Source organism: Eleutherodactylus coqui, chromosome 5 (assembly GCF_035609145.1).
Source record: "Eleutherodactylus coqui strain aEleCoq1 chromosome 5, aEleCoq1.hap1, whole genome shotgun sequence".
Taxonomy (NCBI): domain Eukaryota; kingdom Metazoa; phylum Chordata; class Amphibia; order Anura; family Eleutherodactylidae; genus Eleutherodactylus; species Eleutherodactylus coqui.
In genome coordinates, this window is record NC_089841.1 from 15546805 (window position 1) to 15564774 (window position 17970).

The window sequence follows — 17970 nt, forward strand, 5'->3', positions numbered from 1 at the left end:
CTAGTTTAGGTAGGAATGTGGCTATACGATTGGCTACAAGTTTGGACCATAATTTAATATCTTTGTTAAGGCGGGATATAGGTCTATAATTGTTGCAGTGGGTGGGGTCTTTCCTTTTCTTGTGTATGATGGTAATATAGGCTTCTAATGATTGAGTAGCAAGTGGAGTACCTTCTAAAAGGTTGTTAAAGTAGGTAGTCAGAGGTGCTGCAAGAATATGAAAACAATTTTGTAGTACAAAACGGGGAAACCATCTGGTTTAGGACTCTGTCCACTAGGAATGGAGTAAAGTACCGACTTGATTTTATTTGGTAAGGTGGGAAGTAGCAACATCTCCTGTTCCTCCAGTGATAACTTGGAAAGAGCGATATTATTTTGAAAAAGTTGAGTTGCGCGTAATCTATCCTCTCCTCCCACCAGAACCTCCTACCCCATATACTATAAGGAGCAGAATAGAAAGAAGAGAAAGACCTGACCGCACCATCTGTGTCTGACAACAACACGCCCTCTGAAGTGCAGATTTGGTGAATCCAAGATTTGGTTTGAATTTCCTGATTATGGCAGACATGGCCTCCCCCCTTTAGTTTCGTGTTCATAGTATTTGTGTCGAGAATGGAGAAAGGCCTTGGCTGCTCGGAAATTTAAAATGTTTTTTAAGTGATAATCGTTGTGCCTAAATGTGTCCATCTTTCAGTTTTCTGCCGATTGATGGTTTTCAGTTCGGTTTGAAAACTGTCATTCAGCAGAACAGCTGATAAGACGGAATGCACACTGTGCTCTGCCCTGGTAGAGCTGAGTGCAGCTGATAACATTGTATCAGCTGTTCTCAGCTGTCAGCCCCACTGGCAGATCAAAAGGAATATAATCAAGGAACAGCTAGTGGTCTGTTCCTTAACTACAGCTTCCAACAGCTCACATGCTGCTACTTGGTACTAACAGGCATTAGTACCAAGTAGTAGTTTATGCAAAACGATTTCTCAAAAGCCATATTTTGAGCGACCATCTCTGCAGTGTAAATCCACCTTTAGATCTGCTAATTGGTGTTCTGCCTCTGCAGCTAGTGATTTATTCGTTTTCTCCAATAGAGCTATTCGCAAGAGAATGTTTGAGATTTGGGCCATACAAAGCTTTTTATTTTGTGCTCCCAGAGAAATAAATTCCCCTCGCATATACGCCTTGTGGGCTTCCCAAGTAGCTGAACTACTAACTAATGGATCTTGGTTATTTCTAAAATGAAAGCTAATCCTCTCACTTAGTTTATTAAGTGTATCTTGCAAATCAATAAGAGTCACATTCAATGTCCATGTCCTTTCTTTGTTTAACAGTTCAGGTACAGATATCTTAAGGTACTCTGGTGGGTGATCTGATATGGTAAGGTTTCCTATCGAGGAATCGGCTACACTTTAAATGTAGCTATTGCTTCTAACAATTTAATTGATTGTCTGCTAGGTTTTGACTACTCCCGAGAAAAACGTATAATCCTATTCAACCGCATGAAGGGTACGCCAGATGTCTACTGAATTCAAGTTTGCTAAGGCTTGGTGTAAACGCTTCAAAGCCCAGAATGACGCGCCATACCTTGAGGTTCTGGAGGAGTCTAATAAAGGATTAAGGGTGCCTTCATACGACAGTTTTTATGTTCAGTTTTTTGTGAGCCACAATGAGGAGTTGGTCCAAAATAGGGAAGACATGCAAATCTTTCCATTATGCTTTCTCTCTACTCCTGGTTTTGGCTCACAAAAATACTGAACATAAAAACTGTTGTGTGGATAAGCCCTTAGGACAGTGTTCATGTCCCTCTCTATATGCTGCAGCTTTTTCTAGTAGAGATTTTAGCCAGGGAATTGTACCTTTTATTGAGAGCATATAAATGACAGAATGTGACTTTCAATTGTCTTATTTGTCTCTTCAAAAATAGGGATCAACCTTCATGATCAACAATAGAGTCTTTGTATACAAAAGGGGTGTTTCTCAGGAGGAAGATGTAGATAAAGTTGGCCATTTTTCCACTTCTGGTACCTGAAGCCATGAATCCACCTTAAGCGGAGGAATATTTAGTGCTTCCCACCAAGACGTTAAATCTTCTGGATTACTGATGGTGACTTTTGTCATTTCTGGTGAAACCAAGGCCAAAAGGAAATACCCATCTATAGGGAATATTCATCTCTCTAACTTTGTCTTTAACCAGTTTTAAGAGTTTGCATTTGAATAAAGGGGTGGGGGCCAAGTCCTCATAAATGCGGATATTTGCCCCATCATATAAAAGTGGACCACGTTCCCATGCTTTTGCCAATAGCAACGCGGTATCTGGATAAAGCAAGAGGTCACAAATAACATCTCATTGTGGATCAGATGGAGCCAGTGTTGGCCTCAGGGCTCTATGAGCTCTTTTAATGTTGATCTCACTTGCACGCTGCTGGCCCACTAGGTCTGAGCAAATGGCTCCTACAGTCGTGAGCAGGGCAGAATGGTCACCCCTCAGGTAAGCCTCTAATTCTCACATTTCGCCTCCTGCTCTGATTCTCCTAGGTTTTCAGGAGCAGGAATGACTGATTTATTTGAGAGCATTGTAGCAGAACATGTTTTTTTTTTAGCACATCACAAAATTGTGTTAATGATTATTGTGATTACTCCAGGGAGTCCACTCTTCCTCCAATCTGGCTGATATCTGCTTTGATGTCTGCTGTATCTTTACCGATGGGGCTAAGGCAGAAGGCAGAGTCTTTTTAAGAAACTCTCTTGATATGTTATGAGAAACTTAACCCTTTGCTCTCTCTACTGGAGTGTCCTCCTTTGAATTCTCAGAAGTGTGGTTAGTAGAGATCAGCGAGCACCAAAATGCTCGAGTACTCGTCGCTCGAGTTGAACTTTTCGTAATGCTCGCAGGCTTGTTTAGAGTAACGAACCCCATTGAAGTCAATGGGTGACTCGAGCATTTTTGTATGGGACCGATGCTCCGCATAGCTGATGACTTGTCAAACACCAGAAAACATCAGAAAGTCATGGAAACACCACAGAAATGGATAGGGAAGGGCAGGGGCATCATGTATGGCTGAATCTGAGGCTCCCAGGTCCCAATATTAAGCCAAAATGGGGTCAAGAGTCTTGCGTCATCCCCCTAACAATTTACTTCGGACAAACCCCCATTAGCAAGGCACACACACTGGCACATCTTAGCTAAGCCTCACTTCACCTGCAACCAAGGACAATCACTGCCTGCGGGTGACACCGCTGCGTCCTGGGTTACATGCTGGAATTGCTGTCCAACCCCCCCATACAACCTTGCATCCACAGCGCAACCAAAACTTTCCCTGCTTAAAAAAAAAAATTGGTGCACTACTGCTCTCAGCCAGCCACAACAGTAATGCACACGGTCAGATGTAGCTCTAAGAAGGACTGTTGGGGTTCTTGACGACAGGATCCTACTCTAACACTGTCCCTATATCTGCAACAGCTCTATCCTTAACCTCTGCCAACATGCATCTGATGCGAGCCGCGGGCGGGCCCAGTTTAAGTACTCGGCGGTCACCTGATTGGCCCAGCCACTCACTACTGTGGGAGGGGGGGGGGGCTGGCACGTCACAACAGGAAGTGGTAATGACTTTCCTGCATGTTTACTGGCTAGAAAATGGTGCTAAACAAGCGGGGAAGGAAATGGAATTGACTCGAGTACCGCGTGGTGTTCGACTCGAGTAACAAGAATCTCGAGTACCCTAATACTCAAATGAGCATAAAGCCTGGACGAGTGTGCTTGCTTATCTCTAGTGGTTAGTCAGCTCCTCTGTCAGTGCCATCTTGGCACCATGAGGTGCAGCAGTTTCCCTATGTTTTTTAAAGAATTTGTCCATCCCTGGCTGTTGTTTTGGTGGTGGTGGAAGCTGGGAAGTCTCCCTGCTCTTTTCCTTCAAGCTGTGCTTCCCAATCGTGTATTGCTTAAGCTCAGGGTTCAAACGTCTTGCATCTACACGGTCAGGCTTCGCACCAGCATGGCAAATTTTGGGCATAGGAACACAACGATTTTTATCCCGCTTTTCAAAAGCCATAAAGTTTTTATTTCTTCGTTGACACGGCCACATGAGGACTTGCTTTTTATGTGGTAAACTGTAGTTTTTATTGGTACCATTTTTGGGTACATGTAATGAATTCGAAAAATGTCAAAAATTTTTTTGGAGGGCAGGAAGAGAAAGCACATCTATTCTGCCATTTTTTAAAATTATTTATTATAGCGCTAATAATGCAGCAAAAACGAGATGATACATGTTTGTATGTGACTTGGTATGATTACGAGAGCTAAATTTTTCGATTTCAGATTTTTCCACTTTTGCACAATAAAAAACCTTTTTCTTAGAAAATATATATTTTTTACATTGAGCATTCAAAGTCCCATGACTTTTTCATTTTTACATGGGCAGAGCTCTGCGAGGAGTTTTTTATGTGAAGAACTGTAGTTTTTATTGGTACCATTTTGGGGTACATATGGCTTTCTTAGGTTCAAATAAATGTTATTAATATTATTATAGGTTTACATAAATAATCAAAGCCAAAGATAGGGAAGGGGGAAGGGGGGTTGGAGAGCAAACGCCACTAAAATAAAGCAAATCTGCATTGATTATATGCATGAATAGCCTTGCGTGTGACATTAAGCATCATCTAGTAACATATCAGAAAACAAGTTATATGACTGGCATAGACTCTTACAAAACATTTGCTTGATTCAGCTGATACATTTAGCCTAGCTCAGACGATACGAGGAAGAACTGGCCGCCACCACAGACCATAGGGCCTCCTCCTCTCTCCCGCATCCAGCCCTCCTTTCTTCAATACCACTGCAAGCCCATTAACTTTAGGCTGTGTCACTGATTCAGCTAGACTGTGAGATGCAACCCTTTGACTAACTAGGAGGAATAAACACAGTTTTAAAACAGAGAGGAAGGGGGTGGGGGGAGGTATGGGTGGATGGGGAAAGAAGGCACCCGAGAATCCTATCTTGCATCACATTTGCTGAACTGTCTCCCGAGCCGGTCCTATTTCAGCCCGCTAAAGATTCTGAACCGCCATTTATTAGATCACTTCCAATGCTATCCAATTCCTTAACCTGTTAGTGGTCCTGAAAGCCTCCCAAACCTGCCATGTCCTGTAGGTTGCCTCCCAGGCTTCAGGGTTGTCAGCCCCCCATTCGTCGCTCCTCCACCTACATTCCCCTAGTTGGAGCAGTCATGGAGCGGCACAGCCTTGGAATGATTTTCCTAGTTGAAATTTTAAAGAATTTTAAGAGACTTGACCAGGCATCCTTCACAGATCCCGGGAACAGTGAAAGCAGGGCCAATTGTGGGGTCATCATCACCCCTGAATGACAGATGTGGTTATAGAGCATTACCACCTCCTTCCATAGGATCGCCACCGGTGGGCATTACCACCATATGCGAGTCATTGTGTCTCTACTGTTAGTGCATCTCCAGAAGGTGGAGGGAGTCTGGGGAAACATCTTCTGAAGCTGATCCAAGGTCTTATACCACTTTGATATTATTTTAAAGGTCTTGGATCTTACATGCAGAAGAGAGCTTATGAGTTAGAGTCCACACCTTAGACCAACTCTCCTCTGAAAGGCCCCCACCCAGCTCCTCCTCCCAGGCTCTCATATCTCGGGGGCTCCTCCCCTGCAACATTTTGTAGAGCCTTGGGATCATGTGCCTCGGAGATGAAGAGGAGGTACACAATTGCCCAAAGGTTATAAGGGGTGCAGTTAGATTTTCCCTGGGCTTCAGCATGCTCATAAATCCTCTCAGCTGTAAGTATTAAAGCCAAGCCCCTGGCATTGGTGAATTCTCTCCCAGAATGTCAGACATTGGTTTTAAGCTGGACTGCGTCAGGATGTCTCTCAGTCTGGGGATCGGGTTGGTCTGGGGAGCCAGAAGAGTGGGGTATCTAATTGTAGCTTCAGCTGCAGATTTGCGATTAGTGGGGTGAGTGGACCCAGTACCATAACAAGTCCGGCTGCGGCTGTGAAGCCTGCCCACGTCTCAATGAGTTGAAGGCAGAATGGCAAGATATTAGGGAGAAATTTGATCTATTTCGGGGGAATCCAGAAGGCCCCATATAGTCCGTCCGGATCTCCTGAGTGCTCCAACTCCACCCAGAGCTTTGAGGCCCTGTTTTTGAGGATGTCTAATACACAGTTGGAGATATTGGATCTGTAATAAAAGGAGAAGTCTGGGAGACCCAACCCCCCCCCCCCCCTCCTCGCTCTTTCCCTTACCAGGAGTGAGAAGCCCATACGTGGCTTACATCCCCTCCAAACAAAATCTGTAATTAAGGACCTCAGCTTTTTTAAGTACAAATTTTTTACATCCAATCGGGATTGTTTGAGATAGATAAAGGAATTTGGGAAACGTGTCCATTTTTATTATGTTGACCCTACCACTCCAAGAGAGAAACAGGGGCCCCCATCTACCTAGAGCTCTCAAGATTTGTGGGAGTGAGACGTTCAACACCTCTGACTTTTGCGCGTAGCAGAACATGTTCCCGAGGGGCAAAATCCAGCTCCAGATCTCCCACCTCGGTGGGTATTAATTTCCTAGGAGCATGTTGAGCCAGGTATGAATCTATCTCACTGGTGTGTTGCGCCTCAGCTGTTTGGGAGTCTGCTTCGATATTGTATAACTTGCTGTAGTAGCCTCTAAACTCTTCCAATATATTTCTGGTGGTGTGCACCAGGTCTTCCTGGCTTGACTGAATCTTGGGGACATAGGTGAACAGTGTCCTTGGGGGGGAAGTGTTCTTGCCAATCGATTGCCACACTTATCCCCACATTCAAAGGACCCTCTCTTTAGCTTGTCCCTAAGGGCCAGTGAACACTGGTCAAGTATCCCCAGGATTTGCTGCCTGATAGACAAAATGTCAGCCCGGAGAGTGTCCTCAAAGTGTCCAAGAGGCCAAGAAGGCCAGCCAACCTTTCTTTTTTTAATCTAGCCCCCTGTGAGATCAACACCCATCTCAACACACATTTCATGGGGGCTGGAGTGGGGTCAGTCCGATGAGTCTCTGTGAAATCCTCAACTGCTTTCCTGATCTCCAAGACACAAATGGGATCTCTGAGGAGATTGTCATTGAATCTCCATGAGTGACCGCTAGGAACCCCTCTGCATCCCGAGAGACTCTCAAACACAGGAGAGTGGTCATACCACAAGTGGTCCCCATGTGAGCAAGTTGGGGCACAGTCCAGCAAGCTATAAGAGACCAGAAGATAATCTATTCTACTGTAGGAGTTGTGAGCAGCTGAGTGAAAGATGTAATCTCTAACGCCCAGATGTAGGATGCTCCAGAGGTCTACTAGATGAGTCTAGAGTTTTCCTAAGTGCACGCAGAGGCGTAACTATAGAAGGTGCAGGGGATGCGGTTGCACCCGGGCCCAGGAGCCTTTGGGGGCCCAGAAGGCCTCTCTTCTCCATATAGGGAGCCCAGTCGTATGAATCAAGCATTATAGTTGGGGGCCCTGTTACAGGTTGTGCACTGGGGCCCAGGAGCTTCAAGTTACGCCTCTGAGTGCACGTGTTGCTACCCGAGAGATGGAGGACTTACCAGAAGATGTATCTGTGATTGGGTCCAGCACCAAGTTAAGGTCTGCCCCCCCAAAACTCCTACGAAGTCAGCCAGGTTTTTCAGAAATCTTGTTGCATGCGTGATCTGGTTCTGGTTGGGGAGATGCATGTTAGCAAAAGTAAACACAATGCCTGCCACTTCTAGCTTAAGAAAAATAAATCTATCCACAGGGTCTGTCATGGAATCAACAACCTGGTGTTGGAGGGATCTATGCAGGGCAATGGAGACTCCTCTCACTACCACAAGGGGTCAGGCCCATGGAATCCTGAGGGGTAGTGCTGAGAACTACACATCGGCACACAAGCCTTTTTAAAAATGGGTCTCCTGGAGTAGAGCAACCATTACCTTCTTCCTATGTAGGTGATATAGGATTTGTCTTCTTTTCTGGGGACTATTTATGCCTTTGGTGTTAAATGTGCAGAAAGTTACATTTGCCATTTGTGCATTCTTATCAGCAATATACATTTGGACATCCTATTTTCGCCCCATGGGAATGGTTAAAGGGAAAGGGGAGGGATAGCACACACAAGGAAAGGAAAAGGTAGGGTGATACAACCTAAGCACAAAGATACAAACAAAGACATAAAACAAAACAAACCCTCATGGGCGAACAAGGGCTACGAGTCCCGTGGGAATTCCTGCTCACTAGTAAACTGCCCTAAGTTGGCAGTGAATAACAGCTATCGCGCTATCTACCCTAGGAAGCTTACAGGAAGCTTGCCCCCTCCCACATCCTGACCCGCCACTAAATTACATTTCCAACAGGTGAAACTAATGAAACAAGTTGCAGCCTGTGACCACTTTTAAAACAGACCCTCATTCGCTGACTCCGGTTAACTTGGAGTGAACAATCCTAATTAAAGGAAAAGAAAGATAAAAGGAAAGAGAAAAAGACATGCCTGTTGGAGTTCAATCTCTGGAATCGCCACTGGATTCTCCTCTCTTACTGCAATGTGACAATCAATGTCGACGCTGTGGCCTTCTCATTACTGATTGCCAAGTGCTCCGGGGAGGCGGCATCGGCAGGGAACATGAGGACGAACAATCCGGTAGTTGTACAGATGGCAGCTCAAGGGACCCTAGAAACCTGGGATCATCTCCCAAGCCCCTGAAACTCACAGACCTGCTAATCTTGGATGCATGTAGCTGAATCGGAAAGCCCCAGCGGTACGAGATTCCCTTTTCTTGGAGAAGCTTCAGAAGAGGTCCAGCAGGATCATGATCTTCTCTCCCTTGAATGTTATGTCCTTCAGGGCTCAATTTTTGTGCAGCATTTAGTCCTTGCCTTTGTAGAAATGTATTCTGCAGACTTTGTCTCTGGGTTTGCTTGGATCAGATGGTTTCGGGGCCAGCAACCTGTGGATTCTATTTCTAACGTTGTATCTGCTAGTCGCTTTAGTAGGTTGTGGAAAAAGACCTGAGCCCGCAATTTTAGTTGGAAAGGTTCTATGTCTTCAGTAAGGCCTCTGACTCACATGTTATTTCTTCGATGGCGGTTTTCCAAGTCGTCAATGATGGAGAACAACTCAGAAATCTGGGAGTGAGAGTGCAGTTCGTGTGTGTAGGCATCTATAGTCTCAACGACTTTCTCTTGCGCTTCTTCCATGGTTTCAACTCTCTGGTCCACTTGCCAAATCTCTTGTTGCAGGGCAGCGACGTCATTTTTACATGCAGATTCCTACTGGTGAAACAAGGTATCGATATAGTGCTGGGTCAGCATAGCCCTCGAGTGCTCCTTCCAATCCCACTCATCTCTCTTTAGGGACTGAATTGGGACAATTTGAACCAGTCTGTAGGTTGGGTGATGGCAGCCCCCTTCGGTTGTTTATGGCTTCAGCAGAGATGTAGGTCGGTTCGGCCATGTTCGGTGCGACCCCAGGCTAGTGGACCCGGTTGCTTCCTGCGCAGCTATGAGCATCGCTCTAGGTGTTCGGTCGTCCCTTTGCGGGAGTGGGGCTGGCATTTCTTTTGGGTATTTTAGCGCAACCAGTGAAGGGACCAACTTGCTGTCAGGAGGTTCCCAAGAGAATTCCTTAACACAACATGTCTATAGATGGCTATCGCTGCAGAATCTATGACAGGTGTCTGGCCATGGATTCCACAGCAATAATCCATCCGTTGGCATTGGCCCTAAAGCTCTGATCACTATGATAATGCATTGCAGTACTTCTTGCTCACAATAGTGATCACAAGCCATGGCTACACCAGTGTATGGTGTCAGGTTGCCACTGCTCCTGCCCTGGCTGACTCTCACTACGAAGGCAAACAGGCTCTCATTATGAACCCTTTTTGGGACCCACCAATTGCTTGTATAATTTAAACACCAGCTGAACTGATTAGGGGGTTATCCCCGAAACATGTTTTCATAAGCTGATCACGTACTTTATTAAATAAAAGGAGAAGTTTTCCACACCTTTGGTCACTTCCTACTTGCGATAATCTGGAGTGTTGCGCCTTCTCCACTGCCAGTTTTTAGTCCTATTCTATTGCAACCCATTGACCATCCACGAATACATCGCAGAGGGCCAAGGATGTTACAAAGGGAGCATACTCCTTCCGTGAACCCTTTACATGCCACGATATTCATGGATCATGACTTGTAGGGGTTTAAGAGTAGGGATTGATGCTATCATCGATCCCCGCTGTTGAATTGGGAGGCGGCCGACTATCATCCTATTGCATTATCTACCACCCTGCCAGGATGTAAACTTCGCTCCTGTGGTGTGGTGTTAAGGAGTTAAAAAGAACAACAACAATTGTGATTGGCCACAGAGCAGGTAGTCAGTAATTAATCCCAGTGTGTATGAAGAAAATAGCCAAAAATGAGGAACATCAAGCCTTTGGATAGCATGATGGTCAAGGTTTCAAGTTACAATGGAAAAGATCATGGATGTATGTTTCCCAACGCCACTCACTTGATCAAATCACGTCTTTTGGAATGCACCGAACAAGACTTATATGGATGGCAATGGAGGATGAATATTCCATACAAGTTCCCATGGGTTGGACTCCGGGACAAAGCCTTGCCAATGAACCAGGTATTAGAGTTCAGTGCGAAAAAATCTTAGAACCCAAAAGTTTCTTCTACAGTATTTTCATCTCACCGAACTATAACAGGATCTGTGGAGCACGGTAGGTGCCCGCTACGGATTTTTCGGGAAAGGCTGAAGAAGAGAGGAATAAAACATGAGGTGAACCTCAAAAGGTTTGAAAGCTTTCAACAAGAGACCACAATCCGGAATTGTCCAATGAATTTCTGACTCAATGTAGGTTGAAAGAATTATGATCCACATACTCCATGCGTCGCTGTCATACTGATTTAAAAACAGCAGAAAATAATTAACATTTTTTTCCAAAATAGTTTTAATTTTTAAGGCTAACTACACCCGACATTGTGCTCCAAAAATGCAATTTCTTCCCGCAAACACAACATGTTTTTATATGAAAACCACCTTGCATCACTTCGGGGAGGTGGTGAACGTGGAGTGTCTCCCATTGTTTTAAAAAGGGAGGCCTGATCTAGCACTCGTGTGCACTTACCAAATGGTGCAATGCTGCAGCCAGCCCCGATAAAGACCATGGGTGATGCATGCCGCCATTTATTTCCCGTAAAACATTGCTTATGTGTATGACGCTACTCCAAAGAAGGATGTTCATATTCGTGCATCTCACAACACACGAATCTCGTGCAATTTTCTCAACTAAAAAAAAAAGCCTTAAAGTACTACAGTAGATTTGGTATCATAATCAAAGTCGCCCACAGAATACAGTTATAATGTCATTTCTGCGTGCTAAATTTACAGAGCTAAACTCAATACAGATTACACACACAGCTCTACTCCATCCATCCTGACCCCCACACATCACACACACAGCTCTACTTCATTCATCCTGACCCCCACACATCACACACACAGCTCTACTCCATCCATCCTGACCCCCACACATCACACACACAGCTCTACTCCATCCATCCTGACCCCCACACATCACACACACAGCTCTACTCCATCCATCCTGACCCCCACACATCACACACACAGCTCTACTACATCCATCCTGACCCCCACACATCACACACACACAGCTCTACTCCATCCATCCTGACCCCCACACATCACACACACAGCTCTACACCATCCATCCTGACCCCCACACATCCCACACAGCTCTACTCCATCCATTCTGACCACCACACATCACACACACAGCTCTACTCCATCCATCCTGACCCCCACACATCACACACACAGCTCTACTGCATCCATCCTGACCCCCACACATCACACACACGGCTCTACTGCATCCATCCTGACCCCCACACATCACACACACAGCTCTACTCCATCCATCCTGACCCCCACACATCACACACACAGCTCTACTGCATGCATCCTGACCACCACACATCACACACACAGCTCTACTCCATCCATCCTGACCCCCACACATCACACACACACAGCTCTACTCCATCCATCCTGACCCCCACACATCACACACACAGCTCTACTCCATCCATCCTGACCCCCACACATCACACACACAGCTCTACTCCATCCATCCTGACCCCCACACATCACACACACAGCTCTACTCCATCCATCCTGACCCCCACACATCACACACACAGCTCTACTCCATCCATCCTGACCCCCACACATCACACACACAGCTCTACTCCATCCATCCTGACCCACACACATCACACACAGCTCTACTCCATCCATCCTGACCCCACACATCACACACAGCTCTACTCCATCCATCCTGACCCCCACACATCACACACACAGCTCTACTCCATCCATCCTGACCCCCACACATCACACACACAGCTCTACTCCATCCATCCTGACCCCCACACATCACACACACAGCTCTACTCCATCCATCCTGACCCCCACACATCACACACACAGCTCTACTCCATCCATCCTGACCCCCACACATCACACACACAGCTCTACTCCATCCATCCTGACCCCCACACATCACACACACAGCTCTACTACATCCATCCTGACCCCCACACATCACACACACAGCTCTACTCCATCCATCCTGACCCCCACACATCACACACACAGCTCTACACCATCCATCCTGACCCCCACACATCACACACACAGCTCTACTTCATTCATCCTGACCCCCACACATCACACACACAGCTCTACTCCATCCATCCTGACCCCCCACACATCACACACACAGCTCTACTCCATCCATCCTGACCTCCACACATCACACACAGCTCTACTCCATCCATCCTGACCCCACACATCACACACAGCTCTACTCCATCCATCCTGACCCCACACATCACACACAGCTCTACTCCATCCATCCTGACCCCACACATCACACACACACAGCTCTACTCCATCCATCCTGACCCCCACACATCACACACACAGCTCTACTCCATCCATCCTGACCCCACACATCACAAACACAGCTCTACTCCATCCATCCTGACCCCCACACATCACACATACAGCTCTACTTCATTCATCCTGACCCCCACACATCACACACACAGATCTACTTCATTCATCCTGACCCCCCACACATCACACACACAGCTCTACTCCATCCATCCTGACCCCCACACACCACACACAGCTCTACTCCATCCATCCTGAGCCCCACACATCACACACACAGCTCTACTCCATCCATCCTGATCCCACACATCACACACACAGCTCTACTCCATCCATCCTGACCCCCACACATCACCCACACCGCTCTACTCCATCCATCCTGACCCCCACACATCACACACACAGCTCTACTCCATCCATCCTGACCCCCACACATCACACACACAGCTCTACTCCATCCATCCTGACCCCCACACATCACACACACAGCTCTACTCCATCCCTCCTGAGCCCCACACATCACACACACACAGCTCTACTCCATCCATCCTGACCCCACACATCACACACACAGCTCTACTCCATCCATCCTGACCCCCACACATCACACACACAGCTCTACTTCATTCATCCTGACCCCCACACATCACACACACAGCTCTACTCTATCCATCCTGACCCCACACATAACACACACAGCTCTACTCCATCCATCCTGACCCCCACACATCACACACAGCTCTACTCCATCCATCCTGACCCCCACACATCACACACACAGCTCTACTCCATCTATCCTGACCCCCACACATCACACACACAGCTCTACTCCATCTATCCTGACCCCCCACACATCACACACACAGCTCTACTCCATCCATCCTGACCCCCACACATCACACACAGCTCTGCTCCATCCATCCTGAGCCCCACACATCACACACACAGCTCTACTCCATCCATCCTGACCCTCACACATCACACACACATAGCTCTACTCCATCCATCCTGACCCCCACACATCACACACACAGCTCTACTCCATCCATCCTGACCCCCACACATCACACACACAGCTCTACTCCATCCATCCTGACCCCCACACATCACACACACAGCTCTACTCCATCAATCCTGACTCCCACACATCACACACAGCTCTACTCCATCCATCCTGACCCCCCCCCCCCACATCACACACACAGCTCTACTCCATCCATCCTGACCCCACACATCACAAACACAGCTCTACTACATCCATCCTGACCCCCACACATCACACACACAGCTCTACTCCATCCATCCTGACCCCCACACATCACACACACAGCTCTACTTCATTCATCCTGACCCCCACACATCACACACACAGATCTACTCCATCCATCCTGACCCCCACACATCTCACACACAGCTGTACTCCATCCATCCTGACTCCCACACATCACACACACAGCTCTGCTCCATCCATCCTGACCCCCCCCCCCCTACATCACACACACAGCTCTACTCCATCCATCCTGACCCCACACATCACAAACACAGCTCTACTACATCCATCCTGACCCCCACACATCACACACACAGCTCTACTCCATCTATCCTGACCCCCACACATCACACACACTGCTCTACTCCATCCATCCTGACCCCCACACATCACACACACAGCTCTACTCCATCTATCTTGACCCCCACACATCACACACACAGCTCTACTCCATCCATCCTGACCCCCCACACATCACACACACAGCTCTACTCCATCCATCCTGACCCCCGCACATCACACACACAGCTCTACTCCATCTATCCTGACCCCCACACATCACACACACAGCTCTACTCCATCTATCCTGACCCCCACACATCACACACACAGCTCTACTCCATCTATCCTGACCCCCCACACATCACACACACAGCTCTACTCCATCCATCCTGACCCCCACACATCACACACAGCTCTGCTCCATCCATCCTGAACCCCACACATCACACACACAGCTCTACTCCATCCATCCTGACCCTCACACATCACACACACATAGCTCTACTCCATCCATCCTGACCCCCACACATCACACACACAGCTCTACTCCATCCATCCTGACCCCCACACATCACCCACACCGCTCTACTCCATCCATCCTGACCCCCACACATCACACACACAGCTCTACTCCATCCATCCTGACCCCCACACATCACACACACAGCTCTACTCCATCCATCCTGACCCCCACACATCACACACACAGCTCTACTCCATCCCTCCTGAGCCCCACACATCACACACACACAGCTCTACTCCATCCATCCTGACCCCACACATCACACACACAGCTCTACTCCATCCATCCTGACCCCCACACATCACACACACAGCTCTACTTCATTCATCCTGACCCCCACACATCACACACACAGCTCTACTCTATCCATCCTGACCCCACACATAACACACACAGCTCTACTCCATCCATCCTGACCCCCACACATCACACACAGCTCTACTCCATCCATCCTGACCCCCACACATCACACACACAGCTCTACTCCATCTATCCTGACCCCCACACATCACACACACAGCTCTACTCCATCTATCCTGACCCCCCACACATCACACACACAGCTCTACTCCATCCATCCTGACCCCCACACATCACACACAGCTCTGCTCCATCCATCCTGAGCCCCACACATCACACACACAGCTCTACTCCATCCATCCTGACCCTCACACATCACACACACATAGCTCTACTCCATCCATCCTGACCCCCACACATCACACACACAGCTCTACTCCATCCATCCTGACCCCCACACATCACACACACAGCTCTACTCCATCCATCCTGACCCCCACACATCACACACACAGCTCTACTCCATCAATCCTGACTCCCACACATCACACACAGCTCTACTCCATCCATCCTGACCCCCCCCCCCCACATCACACACACAGCTCTACTCCATCCATCCTGACCCCACACATCACAAACACAGCTCTACTACATCCATCCTGACCCCCACACATCACACACACAGCTCTACTCCATCCATCCTGACCCCCACACATCACACACACAGCTCTACTTCATTCATCCTGACCCCCACACATCACACACACAGATCTACTCCATCCATCCTGACCCCCACACATCTCACACACAGCTGTACTCCATCCATCCTGACTCCCACACATCACACACACAGCTCTGCTCCATCCATCCTGACCCCCCCCCCCTACATCACACACACAGCTCTACTCCATCCATCCTGACCCCACACATCACAAACACAGCTCTACTACATCCATCCTGACCCCCACACATCACACACACAGCTTTACTCCATCTATCCTGACCCCCACACATCACACACACTGCTCTACTCCATCCATCCTGACCCCCACACATCACACACACAGCTCTACTCCATCTATCCTGACCCCCACACATCACACACACAGCTCTACTCCATCCATCCTGACCCCCCACACATCACACACACAGCTCTACTCCATCCATCCTGACCCCCGCACATCACACACACAGCTCTACTCCATCTATCCTGACCCCCACACATCACACACACAGCTCTACTCCATCTATCCTGACCCCCCACACATCACACACACAGCTCTACTCCATCTATCCTGACCCCCCACACATCACACACACAGCTCTACTCCATCCATCCTGACCCCCACACATCACACACAGCTCTGCTCCATCCATCCTGAACCCCACACATCACACACACAGCTCTACTCCATCCATCCTGACCCTCACACATCACACACACATAGCTCTACTCCATCCATCCTGACCCCCACACATCACACACACAGCTCTACTCCATCCATCCTGACCCCCACACATCACACACACAGCTCTACTCCATCCATCCTGACCCCCACACATCACACACACAGCTCTACTCCATCCATCCTGACCCCACACATCACACACACAGCTCTACTCCATCCATCCTGAGCCCCACACATCACACACACAGCTCTACTCCAACCATCCTGACCCCCACACATCACACACACAGCTCTACTCCATCCATCCTGAGCCCCACACATCACACACACAGCTCTACTCCATCCATCCTGACCCCCACACATCACACACACAGCTCTACTCCATCCATCCTGACCCCACACATCACACACAGCTCTACTCCATCCATCCTGACCCCCACACATCACACACACAGCTCTACTCCATCCATCCTGACCCCACACATCACACACAGCTCTACTCCATCCATCCTGACCCCCACACATCACACACACAGCTCTACTCCATCCATCCTGACCCCCCACACATCACACACAGCTCTACTCCATCCATCCTGACCCCACACATCACACACACAGCTCTACTCCATCCATCCTGACCCCCACACATCACACACACAGCTCTACTCCATCCATCCTGACCCCCACACATCACACACAGCTCTACTCCATCCATCCTGACCCCCACACATCACACACACAGCTCTACTCCATCCATCCTGACCCCCACACATCACACACAGCTCTACTCCATCCATCCTGACCCCCACACATCACACACACAGCTCTACTCCATCCATCCTGACCCCCACACATCACACACAGCTCTACTCCATCCATCCTGACCCCCACACATCACACACACAGCTCTACTCCATCCATCCTGACCCCCACACATCACACACACAGCTCTACTCCATCCATCCTGACCCCCACACATCACACACAGCTCTACTCCATCCATCCTGACCCCCACACATCACACACACAGCTCTACTCCATCCATCCTGACCCCCACACATCACACACACAGCTCTACTCCATCCATCCTGACCCCCACACATCACACACACAGCTCTACTCCATCCATCCTGACCCCCACACATCACACACACAGCTCTACTCCATCCATCCTGACCCCCACACATCACACACACA

General features: G+C 48.2%; 1 protein-coding gene across 1 annotated transcript in view; it reads left to right on the plus strand.

Annotated features, from left to right (window-relative positions):
- The window catches only part of LOC136628999 (zinc finger protein 678-like), a 284392-nt gene that overhangs the window by 53391 nt on the left and 213031 nt on the right, over positions 1-17970 (plus strand). The window lies entirely within an intron of this gene.